General features: G+C 39.9%; 1 protein-coding gene and 1 long non-coding RNA gene across 13 annotated transcripts in view; both read left to right on the top strand.

Moving 5' to 3' along the window:
* Positions 1–25,789, top strand: part of LOC138681586 (uncharacterized) — a 1,359,044-nt gene that overhangs the window by 55,812 nt on the left and 1,277,443 nt on the right. The gene's annotated exons all lie outside the window — the stretch shown is intronic.
* On the top strand, positions 8,402–10,126 carry LOC138680582 (uncharacterized). The gene is made up of 3 exons (XR_011321667.1): positions 8,402–9,226; positions 9,620–9,796; positions 10,001–10,126. It is a non-coding gene; the product is annotated as an uncharacterized lncRNA (long non-coding RNA).

The raw sequence follows: 25,789 nt of genomic DNA, 5'->3' as shown, positions 1-25,789 counted from the left end.
AACACATACAACACACAAGAAATAGACATTTAGGACTTATTTATGATTAATATGCGATTATTAGTCATTTAGGACTTACCGTATATACTCGAGTATAAGCTGACCCGAGTATAAGCCGACCCCCCTAATTTTGCCACAAAAAACTGGGAAAACTTATTGACTCGAGTATAAGCCTAGGGTGGAAATGCAGCATTTACCGGTGAATTTCAAAAATAAAAATAGATCATTATTTCCCCATAGCTGTGCCATATAGTGCTCTGCACTGTTCATTATTGCCCCAAATCTGTGCCATATAGTGCTCTGCACCGTTCATATTGCCCCATATCTGTGCCATATAGTGCTCTGCACCGTTCATATTGCCCCATATCTGTGCCATATAGTGCTCTGCACCGTTCATATTGCCCCATAGCTGTGCCCCATATATAACATAGTAACATAGTAACATAGTTAGTAAGGCCAAAAAAAGACATTTGTCCATCCAGTTCAGCCTATATTCCATCATAATAAATCCCCAGATCTACGTCCTTCTACAGAACCTAATAATTGTATGATACAATATTGTTCTGCTCCAGGAAGACATCCAGGCCTCTCTTGAACCCCTCGACTGAGTTCGCCATCACCACCTCCTCAGGCAAGCAATTCCAGATTCTCACTGCCCTAACAGTAAAGAATCCTCTTCTATGTTGGTGGAAAAACCTTCTCTCCTCCAGACGCAAAGAATGCCCCCTTGTGCCCGTCACCTTCCTTGGTATAAACAGATCCTCAGCGAGATATTTGTATTGTCCCCTTATATACTTATACATGGTTATTAGATCGCCCCTCAGTCGTCTTTTTTCTAGACTAAATAATCCTAATTTCGCTAATCTATCTGGGTATTGTAGTTCTCCCATCCCCTTTATTAATTTTGTTGCCCTCCTTTGTACTCTCTCTAGTTCCATTATATCCTTCCTGAGCACCGGTGCCCAAAACTGGACACAGTACTCCATGTGCGGTCTAACTAGGGATTTGTACAGAGGCAGTATAATGCTCTCATCATGTGTATCCAGACCTCTTTTAATGCACCCCATGATCCTGTTTGCCTTGGCAGCTGCTGCCTGGCACTGGCTGCTCCAGGTAAGTTTATCATTAACTAGGATCCCCAAGTCCTTCTCCCTGTCAGATTTACCCAGTGGTTTCCCGTTCAGTGTGTAATGGTGATATTGATTCCCTCTTCCCATGTGTATAACCTTACATTTATCATTGTTAAACCTCATCTGCCACCTTTCAGCCCAAGTTTCCAACTTATCCAGATCCATCTGTAGCAGAATACTATCTTCTCTTGTATTAACTGCTTTACATAGTTTTGTATCATCTGCAAATATCGATATTTTACTGTGTAAACCTTCTACCAGATCATTAATGAATATGTTGAAGAGAACAGGTCCCAATACTGACCCCTGCGGTACCCCACTGGTCACAGCGACCCAGTTAGAGACTATACCATTTATAACCACCCTCTGCTTTCTATCACTAAGCCAGTTACTAACCCATTTACACACATTTTCCCCCAGACCAAGCATTCTCATTTTGTGTACCAACCTCTTGTGCGGCACGGTATCAAACGCTTTGGAAAAATCGAGATATACCACGTCCAATGACTCACCGTGGTCCAGCCTATAGCTTACCTCTTCATAAAAACTGATTAGATTGGTTTGACAGGAGCGATTTCTCATAAACCCATGCTGATATGGAGTTAAACAGTTATTCTCATTGAGATAATCCAGAATAACATCCCTCAGAAACCCTTCAAATATTTTACCAACAATAGAGGTTAGACTTACTGGCCTATAATTTCCAGGTTCACTTTTAGAGCCCTTTTTGAATATTGGCACCACATTTGCTATGCGCCAGTCCTGCGGAACAGACCCTGTCGCTATAGAGTCACTAAAAATAAGAAATAATGGTTTATCTATTACATTACTTAGTTCTCTTAGTACTCGTGGGTGTATGCCATCCGGACCCGGAGATTTATCTATTTTAATCTTATTTAGCCGGTTTCGCACCTCTTCTTGGGTTAGATTGGTGACCCTTAATATAGGGTTTTCATTGTTTCTTGGGATTTCACCTAGCATTTCATTTTCCACCGTGAATACCGTGGAGAAGAAGGTGTTTAATATGTTAGCTTTTTCCTCGTCATCTACAACCATTCTTTCCTCACTATTTTTTAAGGGGCCTACATTTTCAGTTTTTATTCTTTTACTATTGATATAGTTGAAGAACAGTTTGGGATTAGTTTTACTCTCCTTAGCAATGTGCTTCTCTGTTTCCTTTTTGGCAGCTTTAATTAGTTTTTTAGATAAAGTATTTTTCTCCCTATAGTTTTTTAGAGCTTCAATGGTGCCATCCTGCTTTAGTAGTGCAAATGCTTTCTTTTTACTGTTAATTGCCTGTCTATATGCTCTGCACCGTTCATATTGCCCCATATCTGTGCCATATAGTGCTCTGCACCGTTCATATTTCCCCATATCTGTGCCCCATATATGCTCTGCACCGTTCATTTTTGTCCCATAGCTGTGCCCCATACAGTGCTCTGCACCATTCATATTTTCCCATAGGTGCTCCACATAAATCTGTGCCACTGCTGCTGCTGCTGCAATAAAAAAAAAGCCATACTCACCTCTCTTGATTGCAGCTCCCAGCGTCCGGTCCCAGAGTCTCTCCGCTCTGACTGATCAGGCAGAGGGCGCCGCACACACTATATGCGTCATCGCGCCCTCTGACCTGAACAGTCAGATCGCAGATAGACGCCGGGAAGATGGAGCGGCGCCCCGCGGCTGGAACGTGGACAGGTGAATATGACATACATACCTAGTCCCAGCGATCCTGGCGCTCCCCGCCTGTCCCACGGTCTTCTGTGCCGCAGCCTCTTCTATCAGCGGTCACCGGCACCGCTGATTAGAGAAATGAATAGGCGGCTCCACCCCTATGGGAGGTGGAGCCGCCTATTCATTTCTCTAATGAGCGGTCCCACGTGACCGCTGAAGAGGGGAAGAAGCTGCAGCACAGAAGACCGTGGGACAGGCGGGGAGCGTCAGGATCGCTGGTACTAGGTAAGTATGCCTCAGCGCCCTCACCCCCTCACCCGCCGACCCCACCGCTACCGTGACTCGAGTATAAGCCGAGAGGGGCACTTTCAGCCCCAAAATTTGGGCTGAAAATCTCGGCTTATACTCGAGTATATACGGTATGTTATCATGTTTTTGCACTTTATTAATATGCTGACCACATAGGTCAGGCACGAACACACACACACAACACAGAACTCACACACAACAAACACACATAACATACAAAAGACACACAAGACATACAACACACACGACAAACATACACACACACACAACATACAGAACACATACAACACATGCGACACACACACACAAACAACACACACACAACAAATACACATGATTTTTTGCACTTTATTAATATGCGGGCCACATAGGTCAGTGATTTTTGCACTTCATAGGTCAGGGATTTTTTTGCACTTTATTAATATGCGGTTATTAGTCATTTAGGACTTATGTTATCATGTTTTTGCACTTTATTAATATGCTGACCACATAGGTCAGGGATTTTTGCACTTTATTAATATGCGGTCCACATAGGTCAGTGATTTTTCCACTTTATTAATATGCTGTACACATATAGTATTTTTGATATCTCAAAAGGGTGTGACACATTCCCATATATTATTCCAGCTTTCTTTAATTCTACATTATTTTAGCACATATTAATTTTACAGGGGCCTGTGCTGTCTATAATTTGACTCCTTTTTATTCAAAGACATCTAACATATACAGACTTTTAATGTTTTTGTGTAAAATCGCGGGCAGACAGGCACGAACACACACACACACACACACACACACACACACAACACAGAACCCACACACAACAAACACACAGAACCCACACACACAACACATACAACACACACAAGAAATAGACATTTAGGACTTATTTATGATTAATATGCGATTATTAGTCATTTAGGACTTATGTTATCATGTTTTTGCACTTTATTAATATGCGGTTATTAGTCATTTAGGACTTATGTTATCATGTTTTTGCACTTTATTAATATGCGGTTATTAGTCATTTAGGACTTATGTTATCATGTTTTTGCACTTTATTAATATGCGGTTATTAGTCATTTAGGACTTATGTTATCATGTTTTTGCACTTTATTAATATGCGGTTATTAGTCATTTAGGACTTATGTTATCATGTTTTTGCACTTTATTAATATGCGGTTATTAGTCATTTAGGACTTATGTTATCATGTTTTTGCACTTTATTAATATGCTGACCACATAGGTCAGGGATTTTTTGTACTTTATTAATATGCGGGCCACAAACACTTCTGCACCCACGGGCGCTTCTCAGACAACCATGCATCCGGTACTCATCAGGCACTGTGAAATAATGCAAAAATACATCTGTGTGCGGCTGTCGGCATCAACATTTTGCTATTATAAGTTTATGGTTCTGTAAAGAACACGCAACACATACAGAACTCACACACACACACAAATACACACAACACACAACACGCACATATTATGAAAAATGACAATCATTGTATGTGATTTAAAAGACTTTAGTTAGATTTATCAGGGGTGATTTAGTTTGAAAGCACGCAGCTCCTCGGTAATGTCTGGTGTTGGACATGCATTTAACAGTCTTTCATATGTATCGCAGAAAGATTTTAGTTCCATCTGTGCGAGTTTGCTTTGAGCGTACTGCGCAGACATGTCAGTAAACATTTTGACATGGTCAGCATCCCACGAAGGACGACCTGTGTAAGGTGTATGTACAGCAACTTTTTGCTTTCTACCTACACGGCGCCGGGATACGGCGCGTTTCTTTAGAGGTAATACAGGGGCAAAAACGCTAGAAGAGCCTGCAAGAGCAGTATCTGCAGATTGCACAGTCTGGCACACAGGTATATTGAGGGGCTCTATGGGTGACCACATACCCTCGGAGAGCTGTTCAATTTCTCTGTTTTCAGGAGTAACTTGTGGTATGGCGTCTGTGCTTTGGCGGGCCGAGTTATGCGGGGCCTAGCGTTCTGCGCTGCACGTTTCTCTCTTGAAACGTTCGTATATTTCTGATGTGAAATCTTGGGGCTTGGATTCCCGGGTTGTTTTGGTGCCGCGTAGCATTCATCACGATCCACAACACAGATGGGCGAAAGAGATGTTGTTCGCACCGCCGTATTAGCTCTTTGTGGTTGATTCTCTTCAGCGCCGTAATTACGCCGGTGCAAAACTCGTTGCTGAAGAGGCGACGTATCTAAAAGAAAAGATACAAGTGGCGGTTAGCCGCGAAACGGCGCAAAATTGGAAAAGCTAAACGGCGACGCATAGCTATGATCATGCGTAATATTTGAAAAGTTAATGGGGACAGGTACCCATGAAATCATTGTAACAATATTTACATAAATCTGTATAGAGCAGTCCAGATATATACTTACAAGTATGAAGCGGGAATTGTCCCACAACAGCTCCTGGTTTAACGGGCGGCGCGATGCTCAAACTCGCAGAGGCGGGAATATTCTCTTTTTCAAGCTGTATTTTCCGGGCAACTAGATTAGCTGGTGTAAGTAAAAATATAACGATTAGCGAACACAGAATTGATTTTCTACACAAAACTGCAGCGTTGAGACGGATATATATATATATATATATATATACAGTGGGGCAAAAAAGTATTTAGTCAGTCAGCAATAGTGCAAGTTCCACCACTTAAAAAGATGAGAGGCGTCTGTAATCTACATCATAGGTAGACCTCAACTATGGGAGACAAACTGAGAAAAAAAAATCCAGAAAATCACATTGTCTGTTTTTTTATCATTTTTTTTGCATATTATGGTGGAAAATAAGTATTTGGTCAGAAACAAACAATCAAGATTTCTGGCTCTCACAGACCTGTAACTTCTTCTTTAAGAGTCTCCTCTTTCCTCCACTCATTACCTGTAGTAATGGCACCTGTTTAAACTTGTTATCAGTATAAAAAGACACCTGTGCACACCCTCAAACAGTCTGACTCCAAACTCCACTATGGTGAAGACCAAAGAGCTGTCAAAGGACACCAGAAACAAAATTGTAGCCCTAGACCAGGCTGGGAAGACTGAATCTGCAATAGCCAACCAGCTTGGAGTGAAGAAATCAACAGTGGGAGCAATAATTAGAAAATGGAAGACATACAAGACCACTGATAATCTCCCTCGATCTGGGGCTCCACGCAAAATCCCACCCCGTGGGGTCAGAATGATCACAAGAACGGTGAGCAAAAATCCCAGAACCACGCGGGGGGACCTAGTGAATAAACTGCAGAGAGCTGGGACCAATGTAACAAGGCCTACCATAAGTAACACACTACGCCACCATGGACTCAGATCCTGCAGTGCCAGACGTGTCCCACTGCTTAAGCCAGTACATGTCCGGGCCCGTCTGAAGTTTGCTAGAGAGCATTTGGATGATCCAGAGGAGTTTTGGGAAAATGTCCTATGGTCTGATGAAACCAAACTGGAACTGTTTGGTAGAAACACAACTTGTCGTGTTTGGAGGAAAAAGAATACTGAGTTGCATCCATCAAACACCATACCTACTGTAAAGCATGGTGGTGGAAACATCATGCTTTGGGGCTGTTTCTCTGCAAAGGGGCCTGGACGACTGATCCAGGTACATGAAAGAATGAATGGGGCCATGTATCGTGAGATTTTGAGTGCAAACCTCCTTCCATCAGCAAGGGCATTGAAGATGAAACGTGGCTGGGTCTTTCAACATGACAATGATCCAAAGCACACCACCAGGGCAACGAAGGAGTGGCTTCATAAGATGCATTTCAAGGTCCTGGAGTGGCCTAGCCAGTCTCCAGATCTCAACCCTATAGAAAACCTTTGGAGGGAGTTGAAAGTCCGTGTTGCCAAGCGAAAAGCCAAAAACATCACTGCTCTAGAGGAGATCTGCATGGAGGAATGGGCCAATATACCAACAACAGTGTGTGGCAACCTTGTGAAGACTTACAGAAAACGTTTGACCTCTGTCATTGCCAACAAGGGATATATTACAAAGTATTGAGAAGAAATTTTGTTTCAGACCAAATACTTATTTTCCACCATAATATGCAAATAAAATGTTAAAAAAACAGACAATGTGATTTTCTGGATTTTTTTTTCTCAGTTTGTCTCCCATAGTTGAGGTCTACCTATGATGTAAATTACAGACGCCTCTCATCTTTTTAAGTGGTGGAACTTGCACTATTACTGACTGACTAAATACTTTTTTGCCCCACTGTATATATATATATATTCAAAAATGAATTTTCTGACAGTTAGCTAGCAGCTGTAAGTAAATATGAGTATTACACAAAAGTGAGAATCGACTGTATTTCAAGTGAACAGATACCTTTTCTATTCTTGAAACACCGGCGTAACGAGCTGCCGCGTCTTTTAGGCGCATCGGGTTTCGCTGAAGTTGCAGGGTTCTTGACATCTATGATCTCCACGTCTGAACCCAGCGTATCGCGTGGTTCGGGAACACACCAGTTTTCAGGCATATCGTCAGATGTCTCTGTGTCAGTATCTGTATGAGAAATTGCGCGTAGTTCGTGTTTACATACAAAGGATTAAAGCAACTGATATAGTATAATATAGTTTTACGGTATAAACATATTTGCGGTGTAAATTAATATAGCAAGACTTATGCCGCTATATATTAATAATTCAGTATTATATTGGTGGCTACCGCTATTATTTGTTTTATTAATTTAATCATATATTTATTATGACATAATTTGTGTAATACAATAGTTAATAGATGCTATAGTTTTATGCCATAAACAGTATATATTAACATAGATAATATATATATATATATATATATATATATATATATATATATATATATATTTAGCTTTCTTACATGTGATACATGAAAGATAAATATCTTTGTACCATGTTACAATGACATTTTTCCCTATCTAAAAGCAAAAATGGTGCTCCTAATTACCCATGATGAGGTGAAGAGCAGGCCCATTATCGGCTAGCGGCTCCACGGCTTCAATGCGCTCATAATTCTGCGTTATGAAATTATTGCGCCAATCGGGCGACATACACGGCTCTTAAATAAGAAAGAATGCATGAATATATAATTAATATAATTTACTTATAATATAATGACACAATCAGAATGAGTCAATACTCTGTACATTATACGCGTATAATACCTAATTGTGTGCTTGCAAGAAGGGGGCTGCATTGCTCGCGAGGGTATTGGGCTTCCATCTTAAATAAATAGGGGATAAGTTTTATCTATAACTGCTCCGCCAATAAATACAGTTTAAAACTACGTTACAAAAATATGCGTTACAGGCATTGATAATATTAGACCGCAAATAAAACAGTAAACACTTACTTTTCAGAGAGTAGCGCAACTGTTCAGAGAGAAATTACCACCCACCGTGAACACACCTACAGGAAAACCGCATTATACGGCACCCGTGACTAATTGCTAGCACATGTCAGATAACAATGGTGGTTATGGCCCAGCCATAAGCCTTTCTATATTAATTATGTCCCACAAATATGGCTTATACAGTAAAAACTATATTATACATCGCTACTAAATATGCAGTTAGCTTCCAGTATAACACTAACTTATTAAACAAATAACATCCTTAATTATGGTTTAGAGATGCATAGTTAAATATAATTAAGCATTTGCGAATAATAAGACAAGTGTCTTATATACTTACATTTAGAATAGTCCTTCTTTTAGCCTAGTCTGGCTTCTGGTGGATGTCTGTTGTACTGTAGTGGGACAGTCAGCTGTATTTATCCTGAGTGTCAGAAAGCAACTCAGCTGTTAACACCCAGAAACACACCCAGTTACGCCACATCACACGCCTTCTGTTAACACCCAGAACACAGTCATACATGCAATTAATGCATGTATTAACTCAGTATTATACGCGTATAATGTACAGAGTATTGACTCATTCTGATTGTGTCATTATATTATAAGTAAATTATATTAATTATATATTCATGCATTCTTTCTTATTTAAGAGCCGTGTATGTCGCCCGATTGGCGCAATAATTTCATAACGCAGAATTATGAGCGCATTGAAGCCGTGGAGCCGCTAGCCGATAATGGGCCTGCTCTTCACCTCATCATGGGTAATTAGGAGCACCTTTTTGCTTTTAGAGAGGGAAAAATGTCATTGTAACACGGTACAAACATATTTATCTTTCATGTATCACATGTAAGAAAGCTAAATATATATATATATATTATCTATGTTAATATATACTGTTTATGGCATAAAACTATAGCATCTATTAACTATTGTATTACACAAATTATGTCATAATAAATATATGATTAAATTAATAAAACAAATAATAGCGGTAGCCACCAATATAATACTGAATTATTAATATATAGCGGCATAAGTCTTGCTATATTAATTTACACTGCAAATATGTTTATACCGTAAAACTATATTATACTATATCAGTTGCTTTAATCCTTTATATGTAAACACGAACTACGCGCAATTTCTCATACAGATACTGACACGGAGACATCTGACGATATGCCTGAAAACTGGTGTGTTCCCGAACCACGCGATACGCTGGGTTCAGACGTGGAGATCATAGATGTCAAGAACCCTGCAACTTCAGCGAAACCCGATGCGCCTAAAAGACGTGGCAGCTCGTTACGCCGGTGTTTCAAGAATAGAAAAGGTATCTGTTCACTTGAAATACAGTCGATTCTCACTTTTGTGTAATACTCATATTTACTTACAGCTGCTAGCTAACTGTCAGAAAATTCATTTTTGAATATATATATATATATATATATATATATATATATCCGTCTCAACGCTGCAGTTTTGTGTAGAAAATCAATTCTGTGTTCGCTAATCGTTATATTTTTACTTACACCAGCTAATCTAGTTGCCCGGAAAATACAGCTTGAAAAAGAGAATATTCCCGCCTCTGCGAGTTTGAGCATCGCGCCGCCCGTTAAACCAGGAGCTGTTGTGGGACAATTCCCGCTTCATACTTGTAAGTATATATCTGGACTGCTCTATACAGGTTTATGTAAATATTGTTACAATGATTTCATGGGTACCTGTCCCCATTAACTTTTCAAATATTACGCATGATCATAGCTATGCGTCGCCGTTTAGCTTTTCCAATTTTGCGCCGTTTCGCGGCTAACCGCCACTTGTATCTTTTCTTTTAGATACGTCGCCTCTTCAGCAACGAGTTTTGCACCGGCGTAATTACGGCGCTGAAGAGAATCAACCACAAAGAGCTAATACGGCGGTGCGAACAACATCTCTTTCGCCCATCTGTGTTGTGGATCGTGATGAATGCTACGTGGCACCAAAACAACCCGGGAATCCAAGCCCCAAGATTTCACATCAGAAATATACGAACGTTTCAAGAGAGAAACGTGCAGCGCAGAACGCTAGGCCCCGCATAACTCGGCCCGCCAATAGCACAGACGCCATACCACAAGTTACTCCTGAAAACAGAGAAATTGAACAGCTCTCCGAGGGTATGTGGTCACCCATAGAGCCCCTCAATATATCTGTGTGCCAGACTGTGCAATCTGCAGATACTGCTCTTGCAGGCTCTTCTAGCGTTTTTGCCCCTGTATTACCTCTAAAGAAACGCGCCGTATCCCGGCGCCGTGTAGGTAGAAAGCAAAAAGTTGCTGTACATACACCTTACACAGGTCGTCCTTCGTGGGATGCTGACCATGTCAAAATGTTTACTGACATGTCTGCGCAGTACGCTCAAAGCAAACTCGCACAGATGGAACTAAAATCTTTCTGCGATACATATGAAAGACTGTTAAATGCATGTCCAACACCAGACATTACCGAGGAGCTGCGTGCTTTCAAACTAAATCACCCCTGATAAATCTAACTAAAGTCTTTTAAATCACATACAATGATTGTCATTTTTCATATGTGCGTGTTGTGTGTTGTGTGTATTTGTGTGTGTGTGTGTGTGAGTTCTGTATGTGTTGCGTGTTCTTTACAGAACCATAAACTTATAATAGCAAAATGTTGATGCCGACAGCCGCACACAGATGTATTTTTGCATTATTTCACAGTGCCTGATGAGTACCGGATGCATGGTTGTCTGAGAAGCGCCCGTGGGTGCAGAAGTGTTTGTGGCCCGCATATTAATAAAGTACAAAAAATCCCTGACCTATGTGGTCAGCATATTAATAAAGTGCAAAAACATGATAACATAAGTCCTAAATGACTAATAACCGCATATTAATAAAGTGCAAAAACATGATAACATAAGTCCTAAATGACTAATAACCGCATATTAATAAAGTGCAAAAACATGATAACATAAGTCCTAAATGACTAATAACCGCATATTAATAAAGTGCAAAAACATAACATAAGTCCTAAATGACTAATAACCGCATATTAATAAAGTGCAAAAACATGATAACATAAGTCCTAAATGACTAATAACCGCATATTAATAAAGTACAAAAACACGATAACATAAGTCCTAAATGACTAATAATCGCATATTAATCATAAATAAGTCCTAAATGTCTATTTCTTGTGTGTGTTGTATGTATTGTGTGTGTGGGTTCTGTGTGTTTGTTGTGTGTGGGTTCTGTGTTGTGTGTGTGTGTGTGTGTGTGTGTGTTCGTGCCTGTCTGCCCGCGATTTTACACAAAAACATTAAAAGTCGGTATATGTTAGATGTCTTTGAATAAAAAGGAGTCAAATTATAGACAGCACAGGCCCCTGTAAAATTAATATGTGCTAAAATAATGTAGAATTAAAGAAAGCTGGAATAATATATGGGAATGTGTCACACCCTTTTGAGATATCAAAAATACTATATGTGTACAGCATATTAATAAAGTGGAAAAATCACTGACCTATGTGGACCGCATATTAATAAAGTGCAAAAATCCCTGACCTATGTGGTCAGCATATTAATAAAGTGCAAAAACATGATAACATAAGTCCTAAATGACTAATAACCGCATATTAATAAAGTGCAAAAAATCCCTGACCTATGTGGTCAGCATATTAATAAAGTGCAAAAACATGATAACATAAGTCCTAAATGACTAATAACCGCATATTAATAAAGTGCAAAAAAATCCCTGACCTATGAAGTGCAAAAATCACTGACCTATGTGGCCCGCATATTAATAAAGTGCAAAAAATCATGTGTATTTGTTGTGTGTGTGTTGTTTGTGTGTGTGTGTCGCATGTGTTGTATGTGTTCTGTATGTTGTGTGTGTGTGTATGTTTGTCGTGTGTGTTGTATGTGTTGTGTGTGTTTTGTATGTTATGTGTGTTTGTTGTGTGTGAGTTCTGTGTTGTGTGTGTGTGTTCGTGCCTGACCTATGTGGTCAGCATATTATTAAAGTGCAAAAACATGATAACATAAGTCCTAAATGACTAATAATCGCATATTAATCATAAATAAGTCCTAAATGTCTATTTCTTGTGTGTGTTGTATGTGTTGTGTGTGTGGGTTCTGTGTGTTTGTTGTGTGTGGGTTCTGTGTTGTGTGTGTGTGTGTGTGTGTTCGTTCCTGTCTGCCCGCGATTTTACACAAAAACATTAAAAGTCTGTATATGTTAGATGTCTTTGAATAAAAAGGAGTCAAATTATAGACAGCACAGGCCCCTGTAAAATTAATATGTGCTAAAATAATGTAGAATTAAAGAAAGCTGGAATAATATATGGGAATGTGTCACACCCTTTTGAGATATCAAAAATACTATATGTGTACAGCATATTAATAAAGTGGAAAAATCACTGACCTATGTGGACCGCATATTAATAAAGTGAAAAAATCCCTGACCTATGTGGTCAGCATATTAATAAAGTGCAAAAACATGATAACATAAGTCCTAAATGACTAATAACCGCATATTAATAAAGTGAAAAAAATCCCTGACCTATGTGGTCAGCATATTAATAAAGTGCAAAAACATGATAACATAAGTCCTAAATGACTAATAACCGCATATTAATAAAGTGCAAAAAAATCCCTGACCTATGAAGTGCAAAAATCACTGACCTATGTGGCCCGCATATTAATAAAGTGCAAAAAATCATGTGTATTTGTTGTGTGTGTGTTGTTTGTGTGTGTGTGTCGCATGTGTTGTATGTGTTCTGTATGTTGTGTGTGTGTGTATGTTTGTCGTGTGTGTTGTATGTGTTGTGTGTGTTTTGTATGTTATGTGTGTTTGTTGTGTGTGAGTCCTGTGTTGTGTGTGTGTGTTCGTGCCTGACCTATGTGGTCAGCATATTAATAAAGTGCAAAAACATGATAACATAAGTCCTAAATGACTAATAATCGCGTATTAATCATAAATAAGTCCTAAATGTCTATTTCTTGTGTGTGTTGTATGTGTTGTGTGTGTGGGTTCTGTGTGTTTGTTGTGTGTGGGTTCTGTGTTGTGTGTGTGTGTGTGTGTGTTCGTTCCTGTCTGCCCGCGATTTTACACAAAAACATTAAAAGTCTGTATATGTTAGATGTCTTTGAATAAAAAGGAGTCAAATTATAGACAGCACAGGCCCCTGTAAAATTAATATGTGCTAAAATAATGTAGAATTAAAGAAAGCTGGAATAATATATGGGAATGTGTCACACCCTTTTGAGATATCAAAAATACTATATGTGTACAGCATATTAATAAAGTGCAAAAATCCCTGACCTATGTGGCCCGCATATTAATAAAGTGCAAAAATCCCTGACCTATGTGGTCAGCATATTAATAAAGTGCAAAAACATGATAACATAAGTCCTAAATGACTAATAACCGCATATTAATAAAGTGCAAAAATCCCTGACCTATGACAAAAAGCTAATATAATATAAACCAAAGATATAAAAAGAATGCTGAATTTTTACTAAACAGGTTGCTGCAGAATAAAAATGTCACAGCATGGAATAATAATGCTGAATTTATTTTCAAAGGATATTAGTAAGGCCGCGAACCAATAAATGATTTTACAATATTGTGTTATAAATCCCTTATAAATGAGAATGTGTTATAAATATCATATAAAAGTTGTGAAATTAATGTGTGATAAAATAATGTAGAATTAAAGAACGCTGGAATAATATCTGCGGATGCGGCAGCGCTAAAAGTTGTACATTTGTTTCTTACGTGTTTTGGTGCAGCCAAGAAGATTTTTTTATGCAGATTTTATATAAAATGCGGGCGAAAATAGTTAATATTGGTGTATTTTCATACACTTATCAAAACTTTGGGTTTCTACATAATTTTCTATTTATATGGACTAATTAGCATTACTATTCAGTTGCATTCTGAGATATATATATTAATGTACACTCTGCACGCCATCATGCCTGAACAAAACAGAAATGTAGATTTTTTTGCGAATTTATTAAAAAGAAAAACTGAAATATCACACGGACATAAGTATTCAGACCCTTTGCACAGTATTGAGTGCAATATTACACTCAGTCATGCCGGCGATCTGCAGTAATTCAATATAAAATGGCTATTTTCATCATGTGATAAAATAATGCAGAATTAATGTTCATCGTGTCGTTATCAGATACCGCAAAGATGCATTTGTCAGCATCATGCTGTTAGCTAACTTAAAATTTGAGATGCTGTTTCATTGTGAGAAATAAAATTTATATTCGTATAAAACACACTGCTCCTTACTTGCTTGTGTTGTAACTTTGGGTAGCCAAATTTACGCCTAAAATAGCACAAATAGTTAATATTGGTGTATTTTCATACACTTATCAAAACTTTGGGTTTCTACATAATTTTCATTTTAATGAACATAACACGCTGTATGTAGTTGTACAGATCCTAGGATATAATTATATACCATAACACCTACAGGCAGCTGCCCTGAGAAAGCTAATACAAAAAAAACAACAACAAAAAAAAAAAAAAATAACCTCAGATAACATCTACAGGACACAATAACTTTTCTTTAAACCTCTGCCCCGCAGATAACATCTACAGGTACAAATGTGTTATAAAACAAAGTTCTGCTTCACAAAGATCACCAAACAGCATGAATTTGTACAAAAATATGACCCTCAGATAACACAGCTGAAACACAAATAACTTCTCAGATGACAGCTACAGGACACAATAACTTTTCTGTTTGTGAAAATAAACATTTATTGGTAAAGCGATTACAACAGCAATTGACCTAGGCTTTATAAACCTCTGACCCGCAAATAACCCTACCATTTAGTTAATGTTCAGTAGGACCACAAATAAACAGCTTTAAGTTCTGAACTATATGAATACACTGAATAAAACACAGCTTGCAGAATCAAACTCGGGCTACGTATAAAAATATAAAACAAATACGTGTAGAGACACAAATAAACAGCTTGGTGTGTTATAAGTTCTGAACTATATGGATACACTGTGAATAAAATACAGCTTACAGAATCAAACTCGAGCTACGTATAAAAATATAAAACAAATACGTGAATAATATCAAAATGCAACAAATTAAAGTATATCAAACGATATCAAAAGGGGAAATCAGCCAGCCTCAGGGACAGCTGGCTGACAGGAGGAGGGGAGGGGTTACACACTTTGATACACTTTGATAGGGGGCGGGGCACCTGTCAGATTGAGTTTGACGAAACCACCCGATTATACACTACTCCCAATGATATGTCTGCCCCTGTGTTAACTTATAGCCATTGTATTGGTCAGGTCTATTTTCCAATATTGTAATGGCACGTGCACATTTTCAGTTTTCAGACGTAATTAGACTTATTTTGCAGCTTTTTCTTTGTTTTATGTTTTTCCATCTCCCTTGTATGTTTTATTAATCACTGCACAATGATTGTTCTGCTTTTAATATTCGTCGTTTTCAAGAATAAAACGCCCTGAAACATTTATCAATTCTTGAGGCAAAAGCACCATCTACTGGTAATATGAGGTAAGTGTTTAGGTGCTCAAATTATGTAATGCAATGATTCAAATAACGCTTTTTGGAGAAATCTGTTATGGAGTTAACTCCTGCAGAAATGTTCTCATTTTGATGTTGCCACATTCAGAGATGATAACTTGTCTATTCTTAATCAAGCTGTATATGCTTGATTATTACAGAATGAGTTGTATTCTACAAAAATTTTGACGTTTTATGTTATCATTCTGGGGTACATATATGGTAAGTTATTGATTTACTTTCAAAATGAGAAAAAAAAAATCTGAATTTCCACCATTATTTCTTGTATTTAATATTTCCAACATTCACGGTGCTGTATAAATTATTTGTTTTGGTGGTGGAATTGAAAAAAAAATTCCAACAGTGTTATGTTTGTTTGTTTTTTAATCACTGTGCAGTTGCAGTAATGTATTAACTGTATGGTTCTAGTTGTGACAATGGCAGAAATGCTATTTATGTGTATTTTTACATTTTTATAAAATGTAACAACTTTTTTTTGGAGATTTTTTTATTTTTTTTTACTTTGCAGATTGCCATCTTCTTAGCACAACATACATTCTATCAATATTGGCTGACGGCCAACATACATGCAGCTATGTCAGCCCGGAGACCTTTAGCCACTGGCTAGAGTGGCAGCTCAGTTGTGGACTCTTCCGCTGTTAAGCCATGTAGCTGCCACTATGGCTGTAAATAACGCTGTTCTGGCCATTACAGTGGGCGTTCCCTGCACAAGGATGGAGCGGGGTCAGACACAGCCATGGCAGAGTTTTACTGAACATGATAGCAGATAGCATTTTTATTCATTGTCCGAATCTGCACTTGAAACAAGAATGGCATCATGCAGTTTCTTCCAAGCGTCGAATGAGACTTGCCCAAGTGTATGGTTGCAAAAAGGAAATTGGATCCCATACAGAGCCTCCATGTAGCATCTGATTTTAGATAGATACATTGCAGTTCTTTTACATGGAAAACTGTATTTAGCCTGGAAATTTTTAATAACTTCTGTATAAAAAGAATTGCACACGGACTGTATATGAAAGACAAATGATAAAAAAAAAACTTCCACGCTTTCTTGATGAAACTCGGGCAATATATTTTAGATTTATAGAGTCTTACATTTTTTAAAAAACTTTATTAAAAATTAAAATGACGGGGGCGTGACCTGCAAGCTGAATGTGGAAGCTGCATAGCTGAAGAGCTCCTGAGACACCGGACCTACACCAGCTTAAATCGGCCTTTACAGACCTCCCTGCTCCTCCACATAAGCGGCATCAGCTTCCACACTGCCTGGGGTACATGATGACACGCGGCCGAGCCCAGAAGCACGGGTCCCCGCCAAGACTGCCCAACTTCTGTGTCAGGGGTAAGCCCGTGGAGATCGCAGGTAAAATAACCTTCCTTGAAGGAAGATATGCATGTTATGTTACAGAAAATAAAGGGGGAGATATCAGCCCTGGGAGAGAGCACCAACCATATGGAAAATAAAATGGCTGAATACACTACATCGTTTAATGCTCTGGTGGATGAAAATGAGGTGCTCAGAGAGGAATTGTCATTTTCAGTGATGGGATAAGGATCTCCCTAGAGATACATAGGAAAGACTGCACTTTTTCACCAAGGATATATTCATGCAAAAGATGAGAACAAGTGCAGTGTTGCCTGAGGAGCTACAGAGCCTCCAAATTTTCCCAGACTTATCTGCTGTGACTTTGGCTAAAAGGAGAGAGTTTGCACACGTGTGTAAACCCCATCGGGATGTTGGAACAAGTTATAGATGGGAGTTTAACCCAATGAAGCTGCTGATTTCATATGATGGGTGGATGGTGGTCTGTCATTTCCCTAAACAAGTGGAGGATAAACTTACCAGTTGGAAAATTCCTTTTGTTCCTAAACAGCAGTCACAAGGGAAAAAGATTGCCCAGGAGTGGTTTCCGGCCTGACATGGAGGGAGAGACATGGTCCATTTCTCTGGAGTCTTGTGGAGGGTTACCATTTTTGTGATCCAGGACTGAGCATCTTCACTGAGAGAGAAGATGGAGTTGGAAGAGCTCACTTGCCTCATGCAGTTATTGTGTCAACGGATTATAACTGACTAGATGGCGGCCCGATTCTAACGCATCGGGTATTCTAGAATATGAATGTCCACGTAGTATATTGCCCAGCCACGTAGTATATTGCCCAGTCATGTAGTATATTGCCCAGCTACATAGTATATTGCCCTGCCACCTAGTATATTGCCCAGCCACGTAGTATATTGCCCAGTCACTTAGTATATTGCCCAGTCACGTAGTATATTGCCCAGCCACGTAGAATATTGCCCAGTCACGTAGTATATTGCCCAGTCACGTAGTATACAGCACAGAGCCACGTAGTATATTGCCCAGTCACGTAGTATATTGCCCAGTCACGTAGTATATTGCCCAGCCACTCAGTATATTGCCCAGTCACGTAGTATATTGCCCAACATCGTAGTATACAGCACAGAGCCATGTAGTATACAGCACAGAGCCACGTAGTATATTGCCCAGCCACGTAGTATATTGCCCAGTCACGTAGTATATTGCCCAGTCACGTAGTAAATAACACTGCCCACATAGTATATAGCAGCCAAGTAGTATATAACGCAGCCCACGCAGTATAGAACACAGCCCACATAGTATATAACACTGCCTATGTAGTATATAGCAGCCACGCGGTATCTAACACAGCCCACGTAGTATATAGCAGTGTGGGCACCATATCCCTGTTAAAAAAATAATTAAAATAAAAAATTGTTATATACTCACCCCTGGGATCCACCGAAGCTCCGGCGATACGCGCGCGGCTGCCGCCATCTTCCGTTTCCAGGATGCATTGCGAAATTACCCAGATGACTTAGCGGTTTCGCGAGACCGCTAAATCTTCTGGGTAATTTCGCAATGCATCGCCGGTAACGGAAGATGGCGGCCGGCGCGAGCGGCTCTTCGGACTACGTGAGAATAGCAGGTTTTGTTTTTTTTTTAATTATTTTTAACATTACATTTTTTTACTATTGATGCCGCATAGGCAGCATCAATAGTAAAAAGTTGGGGACACACAGGGTTAATAGCAGCGGTAACGGAGTGCGTTACCGCCGACATTAACCCTGTGTGAGCAGTGACCGGAGGGGCGTATGCGGGGAGTAAGGAGCGGCCATTTTCTTCCAGACTGTGCCCGTCGCTGATTGGTCGTGGCTGTTTTGCCGCGACCAATCAGCGACTTGGATTTCCATGACAGACAGAGGCCGCGACCAATGAATATCCGTGACAGACAGACAGGAAGACAGACAGACAGACGGAAGTGACCCTTAGACAATTATATAGTAGATGTTTGTAGGATGCATCTTAAACTTTGCATCCTGCTTTTTGGTTCATGTTTTTGTTTTTCGAGTTGTTTGTATGATCTATATTTTGGTACTTGTATTCTTGATATCTTCACACAGCATGGTATATGTCGGGTAGGCTTGTGTACACTTACCAGGGTCTTGATGGTGGACGCGCAGGGAATGTTAATTGTGCTTCAGAGGAATAGGCATAGTAAATTTTATGTTATATCATGTGTATCCAAATTTTATCCCTGGGGACTGAATTCCCCGTTGAAAAGATCTATGTTATGGAGGGAAGTGCGGAAGTCACAGGCCGAATATATCTGTTTACAGGAGACGCATTTGCTGGAGGCTCATAATTGTAGGATACATCTTCTGCAGTTCCCCCATACATTCTTTGCTAACAATACGAGTAAAAAAGCAGAGGTTTGTATAATGATAAAAAAAATACGGTTGCGTCTAAAAATCTCCATATGCATGCAGATCCAGCTGGCAGATTTTTTATATTCATTTGCTCCTTAAATGGAGAGGTATACACTCTAGTAGTATTATTTGCCACAAATGAAGCACAATACCCCTTCATCCGTAATGTTTTCCAGAAAACATCTGAATTAGCCAAGGATGAGAGAATCATATGTGGGGACTTTAATATTCCAGTGGACAGAGTTGCAGATTGTTCCAAAATGACACTGTACAACGAGGTCAACCATCAGCACTCAGACAAAGGATGCACGCTCCAAAATCCAAGGATCCAATCGGACAAAAACGTATATAAAGAAGAAAGAGCAGCATCCATACCAGGTGATGTCAATCCAAAAAAGTTCTTTATTCCGCCATGATAAAAGTACAACGTTTCGGCCTGGTTGGCCTTTGTCAAGTACTTGACAAAGGCCAACCAGGCCGAAACGTTGTACTTTTATCATGGCGGAATAAAGAACTTTTTTGGATTGACATCACCTGGTATGGATGCTGTTCCAAAATGACAGTCCGAGTCCGGAGGGAGTTAAAATCATTAATGAATACCATCGACATGATTTTTGGAGATGCTGATGAAAAGGATTATGTTTTCTATTCCTTCCTTCATCGAACTTATAGTAGGATAGATCTCTTTCTAGTGGACAATAAGGCATTTGGTAGATGCCCGTCCTCCAGATCGCTGCTGAATACGTCTCTCCTTCTGAATGAACAGGTAGTAAAGAAAGTGTCGGCGGAACTGACACATTATTTCCATGATAATGATAACGGGGAAGTAACTGATGAATCCCTGTGGTCACCGCATAAGGCTGTTTATAAGGGGGATTTTTTGCAGCATGTGTCCTATTTGAAGTGCATCAAAGAAAAATATAGAGACAGCCTCATTTCCCATCTTAAGTGATTAGACTCTCTAAATAAAGCATCCCCATCTCAGGCGTTGTCAGCAGAGATTTACAATATTAGATTTAAATTGAGAGAGAATCTTCTGTCGGTGAATGAACATAACCTTAAAAAACTTAAATCAAAATTCTATGCAACTGGGGACAGAGCCGGTACTGTTTAACCTGTAGGGTCAAGAAAAGAGAGGTAAGATCCAGGATTGATCATTTGGTGGACCCCCAGGCGAAACATATCAGAAAACCAATGGAGATTGTGAATGAGTTTGCTAGATATTATACTCAACTTTGTAATTTAGGGGAAGATCCTGATACACCCAAGCTCTCTCCAGTGACAATTGATCAGTACTTGCAGAGCATTCATTTACCAAAGGTTTCCCAGGAACAATTGAATTTCCTTAATGCGCCCTTTACTAAAGAGGAAATTTGGACCACCATTAGGTCCACCAAAGGTCATAAGGCCTCGGGTCTGGATGGGTTACCAAATGAGTACTATGGTCAGTTCCAGAAGATTCTATCCCCTTTCTTCTATGTTTGTATACATTATGGCGGGATAAGGAGTCTATATCTAAAACTAACTTAGAAGCATTGATCTCTACTCTCCCAAAAACCAGGGAAATCTCCGTGTCCTAGCAACTTTAGGCCTATTGCACTTTTAAATTGTGATGTAAAACTTTTCTCTAAAATAATAGCTTTAAGCTAATATTAGCTTTAACATTATTCCTACATTCATTTCCCCAGATCAGTTTGGTTTTGTGGCGGGTCGAGAAACAAAAGATGGGACACGCAGAATGATTAACTTAATCAAAGTGGCGGAGGTCTGTGGACTCTCCAGTACATTCCTGTCTTTGGATGCTGAAAAAGCCTTTGACAGAGTGCACTGGGGATATCTTAGGAGTGTATTGACAAAGTTTGGCTTGGTGTGCCCCATATTGTCAGCGAACTGTGCCATGAATTGAAACCCCAATGCTAGGGTATTATCTTCAGTATTTTTGTCAAACTCATTTACAATAACTAACGGAACACGTCAGGGTTGCCCCCTTGTCTCCCATCATTTTCGCTTTGTGCTTGGAGCCATTAGCTGAAAAAGTACGAGCTTCTCCGAATATAGTGGGCATTAAAGTTGGGTGTTGTGAGTTCTGTTTTTGGGCTCCCTCTGGTGGTTACTGATGGTACTGGGTGACTTGTCTTTCCTGGGTTTCTGGGTTCCACCTGTTCCATCAGCATATGGGAGTTTCCTATTTAACCTGGCTTTGCTGGCATTTCCTCGCCGGTTATCAATGTATCCAGTGTGTCTTGTTACCTCTGCTCCCTGCTCCTAGAACCTTCTGGTCAAGCTAAGTTTGGATTTTCCTGTTTTGGTGTTTTGCTTTATTTGGTTTTTAGTCCAGCCTGCAGATATGTGATTCTTGCTGCTGGTTGCTCTAGTGGGCTGAAATTGCTCCTCATGTACCATGAGTTGGCACATGAGTTCAAGTAATTTCAGGATGGTTTTTTGAAGGGTTTTTCGCTGACCGCGCAGTTCACTTTTGTATCCTCTGCTATCTAGCTTTAGCGGGCCTCATTTTGCTGAAACTGTTTTCATACTGCGTATGTGCTTTCCTCTCATTTCACCGTCATTATATGTGGGGGGCTGCTATTTCTGTGGGGGATTTCTCTGGAGGCAAGAGAGGTCTGTGTTTCTTCTAATAGGGGAAGTTAGATCTTCGGCTGGAGCGAGACGTCTAGGATCATCGTAGGCACGTTCCCCGGCTACTTTTATTTGTGTGTTAGGTTCAGGGTCGCGGTCAGCTCAGGTTCCATCGCCCTAGAGCTTGTTTGTATCTGTGCTTGTCCTTTAGTGATCCCCTGCCATTGGGATCATGACAGTATAACCGGCCCACAAAGTGTTAATTGTATTGGCTGAAGTAGGAGGATAAGTAGTCTGAGGAAGTTTTTTTTTTTTTTTTTCTCTTTCCCTCAGAGTTTGCTGCCTAGCCTTATTGCAGCCTGGCTACTTCCTCCTCCTCTTAATCTTTGAATGGCTCTGATCCCAGCTGTTTATCATGGACGTCCAGAGTTTGGCTTCCAGCCTGAATAATCTTGCCACTAAGGTTCAAAATATACAGGATTTTGTTGTACATGCTCCTATGTCTGAACCTATCAAAAAAGCTCTATATCCACCAATCAAAAATTTGTTAGGAAGCAGGGTGTGACTAATATAAAAAATAACTTTTAATAAGTATGCATTAAAAACTGGTATAAACCACCAATATATAGATAAAACAAAAACGTAAAGGACTCACAGAAAAGATTCCCCACCACAGGGAGTCTAAACATAAATTGTCAAATCCCTGAGGTTTATCTAGATAGATACATCAGTATCAACCTCCAAAGGGAAAAAAATGTCTCCTAGAGAGGAGTACATAACCCATATGTATGGTAGGCAACATGCAATCAACATGTGGAGCAAGAAATATCTCCCAGAGGGGAGTGCACATATGTATTGTTGGCAAACCACAATGACTGTATATCTCGTTTCTCGTTTTTCATAGAGACACAGAATATAAAAACAGGAACGATCTCACCTCTGAGCTTCTAATCCCACCAGGGTAGGATCACTCACGTCCACAGCATCTGGGGAGGGGGGGCCTACAAATCCGGCCACACATGTACCCATCCACGCTGTCAGGAAAGTAATTTTTAACCCCAATATCTCGGACACATTTTCCCTACGCGTTTCGTAGTCTGAATACTCATCAGGGGAAACTCGTGCAGAGTCCTTCCACCGCAGTGGGGGACCTTAAGTCTGGGGGTATATCGAAAAGCACTCCCCTCTGGGAGATATTTCTTGCTCCACATGTTGATTGCATGTTGCCTACCATACATATGGGTTATGTACTCCTCTCTAGGAGACATTTTTTTCCCTTTGGAGGTTGATACTGATGTATCTATCTAGATAAACCTCAGGGATTTGACAATTTATGTTTAGACTCCCTGTGGTGGGGAATCTTTTCTGTGAGTCCTTTACGTTTTTGTTTTATCTATATATTGGTGGTTTATACCAGTTTTTAATGCATACTTATTAAAAGTTATTTTTTATATTAGTCACACCCTATGTCTGAACCTAGAATTCCGGTCCCAGAGTTTTTTTCTGGAGATAGATCTCGTTTTCTGAATTTTAGGAACAATTGCAAGTTGTTTCTTTCTTTGAAATCTCGCTCCTCTGGAGACCCTGCTCAGCAAGTCAAGATAATTATATCTTTCCTGCGGGGTGACCCTCAGGATTGGGCATTTGCATTGGCACCAGGGGACCCTGCGTTGCTTAATGTGGATGCGTTTTTTCTGGCATTAGGTTTGCTCTATGAGGAACCTAACCAAGAGATTCAGGCTGAAAAAGCTTTGTTGGCCCTCTCTCAGGGGCAAGATGAAGCAGAAATTTATTGTCAAAAATTTCGGAAGTGGTCGGTACTTACTCAGTGGAATGAGTGCGCTCTGGCTGCAAAGTTTAGAGATGGCCTTTCTGAGGCCATTAAAGATGTTATGGTGGGGTTCCCTGCGCCTGCTGGTCTGAATGAGTCTATGACTATGGCTGTTCAGATTGATCGGCGTTTACGGGAGCGCAAACCTGTGCATCATTTGGCGGTGTCGTCTGAACCGTCACCTGAGATAATGCAATGTGATAGAATTCAGTCCAGAAGTGAACGGCAAAAGTATAGGCGGAAAAAAGGGTTGTGCTTTTATTGTGGTGATTCAGCTCATGTTATATCAGCATGCTCTAAACGCACAAAAAAGGTTGATAAGTCTGTTGCCATTAGTACTTTACAGTCTAAGTTCATTCTGTCTGTGACTCTGATTTGTTCATTATCATCCATTTCCGTCGATGCCTATGTGGATTCAGGCGCTGCCCTGAGTCTTATGGATTGGTCATTTGCCAATCGCTGTGGGTTTAGTCTGGAGCCTCTGGAAGTCCCTATTCCTTTGAAGGGAATTGACTCTACACCTTTGGCTATGAATAAACCGCAGTACTGGACACAAGTGACCATGCGTATGACTCCCGTTCACCAGGAGGTGATTCGCTTCCTGGTACTGTATAATTTGCATGATGTTCTAGTACTTGGTCTGCCATGGTTACAAACTCATAATCCAGTCCTTGACTGGAAATCAATGTCTGTGTTAAGCTGGGGTTGTCAGGGGGTTCATGATGATGCACCTCCGATTTCTATCGCTTCATCTACTCCTTCTGAGATTCCTGTGTTTTTGTCTGACTATCGGGATGTTTTTGAGGAGCCTAAGCTCAGTTCGCTTCCTCCTCACAGGGATTGCGATTGTGCTATAAATTTAATTCCAGGCAGTAAATTTCCTAAAGGTCGTTTGTTCAATCTGTCAGTGCCAGAGCATACTGCTATGCGGGATTATGTTAAGGAGTCCTTGGAAAAGGGACATATCCGTCCATCTTTGTCCCCTTTGGGAGCAGGTTTTTTTTTCGTGGCCAAAAAAGATGGTTCCTTGAGGCCTTGTATAGATTATCGTCTTTTGAATAAGATTACCGTAAAATATCAGTATCCTTTGCCATTGTTGACTGATTTGTTTGCTCGCATTAAGGGGGCTAAATGGTTCACTAAGATTTATCTTCGGGGTGCGTATAATCTTATACGAATAAAGCAAGGTGATGAGTGGAAAACCGCATTTAATACGCCTGAGGGCCATTTTGAGTATTTGGTAATGCCTTTTGGACTTTCTAATGCTCCTTCAGTCTTCCAGTCCTTTATGCACGATATTTTCCGTGAATATCTGGATAAATTTATGATTGTGTATTTGGATGATATTTTGTTTTTTTCTGATGACTGGGAGTCTCATGTTCAGCAGGTCAGGAAGGTGTTTCAGGTCCTGCGGGCCAATTCCTTGTTTGTAAAAGGCTCAAAGTGTCTCTTTGGAGTCCAGAAGATTTCGTTCTTGGGGTATATTTTTTCCCCTTCTACTATTGAGATGGATCCCGTCAAGGTTCAGGCTATTTGTGACTGGACGCAGCCTACATCTCTTAAGAGTCTACAGAAGTTCTTGG

Source organism: Ranitomeya imitator, chromosome 5 (genome assembly GCF_032444005.1).
Source record: "Ranitomeya imitator isolate aRanImi1 chromosome 5, aRanImi1.pri, whole genome shotgun sequence".
NCBI lineage: Eukaryota > Metazoa > Chordata > Amphibia > Anura > Dendrobatidae > Ranitomeya > Ranitomeya imitator.
The sequence above is the reverse complement of the archived record's forward strand: the minus strand, read 5'-3'. Positions and strand labels throughout refer to the sequence as shown.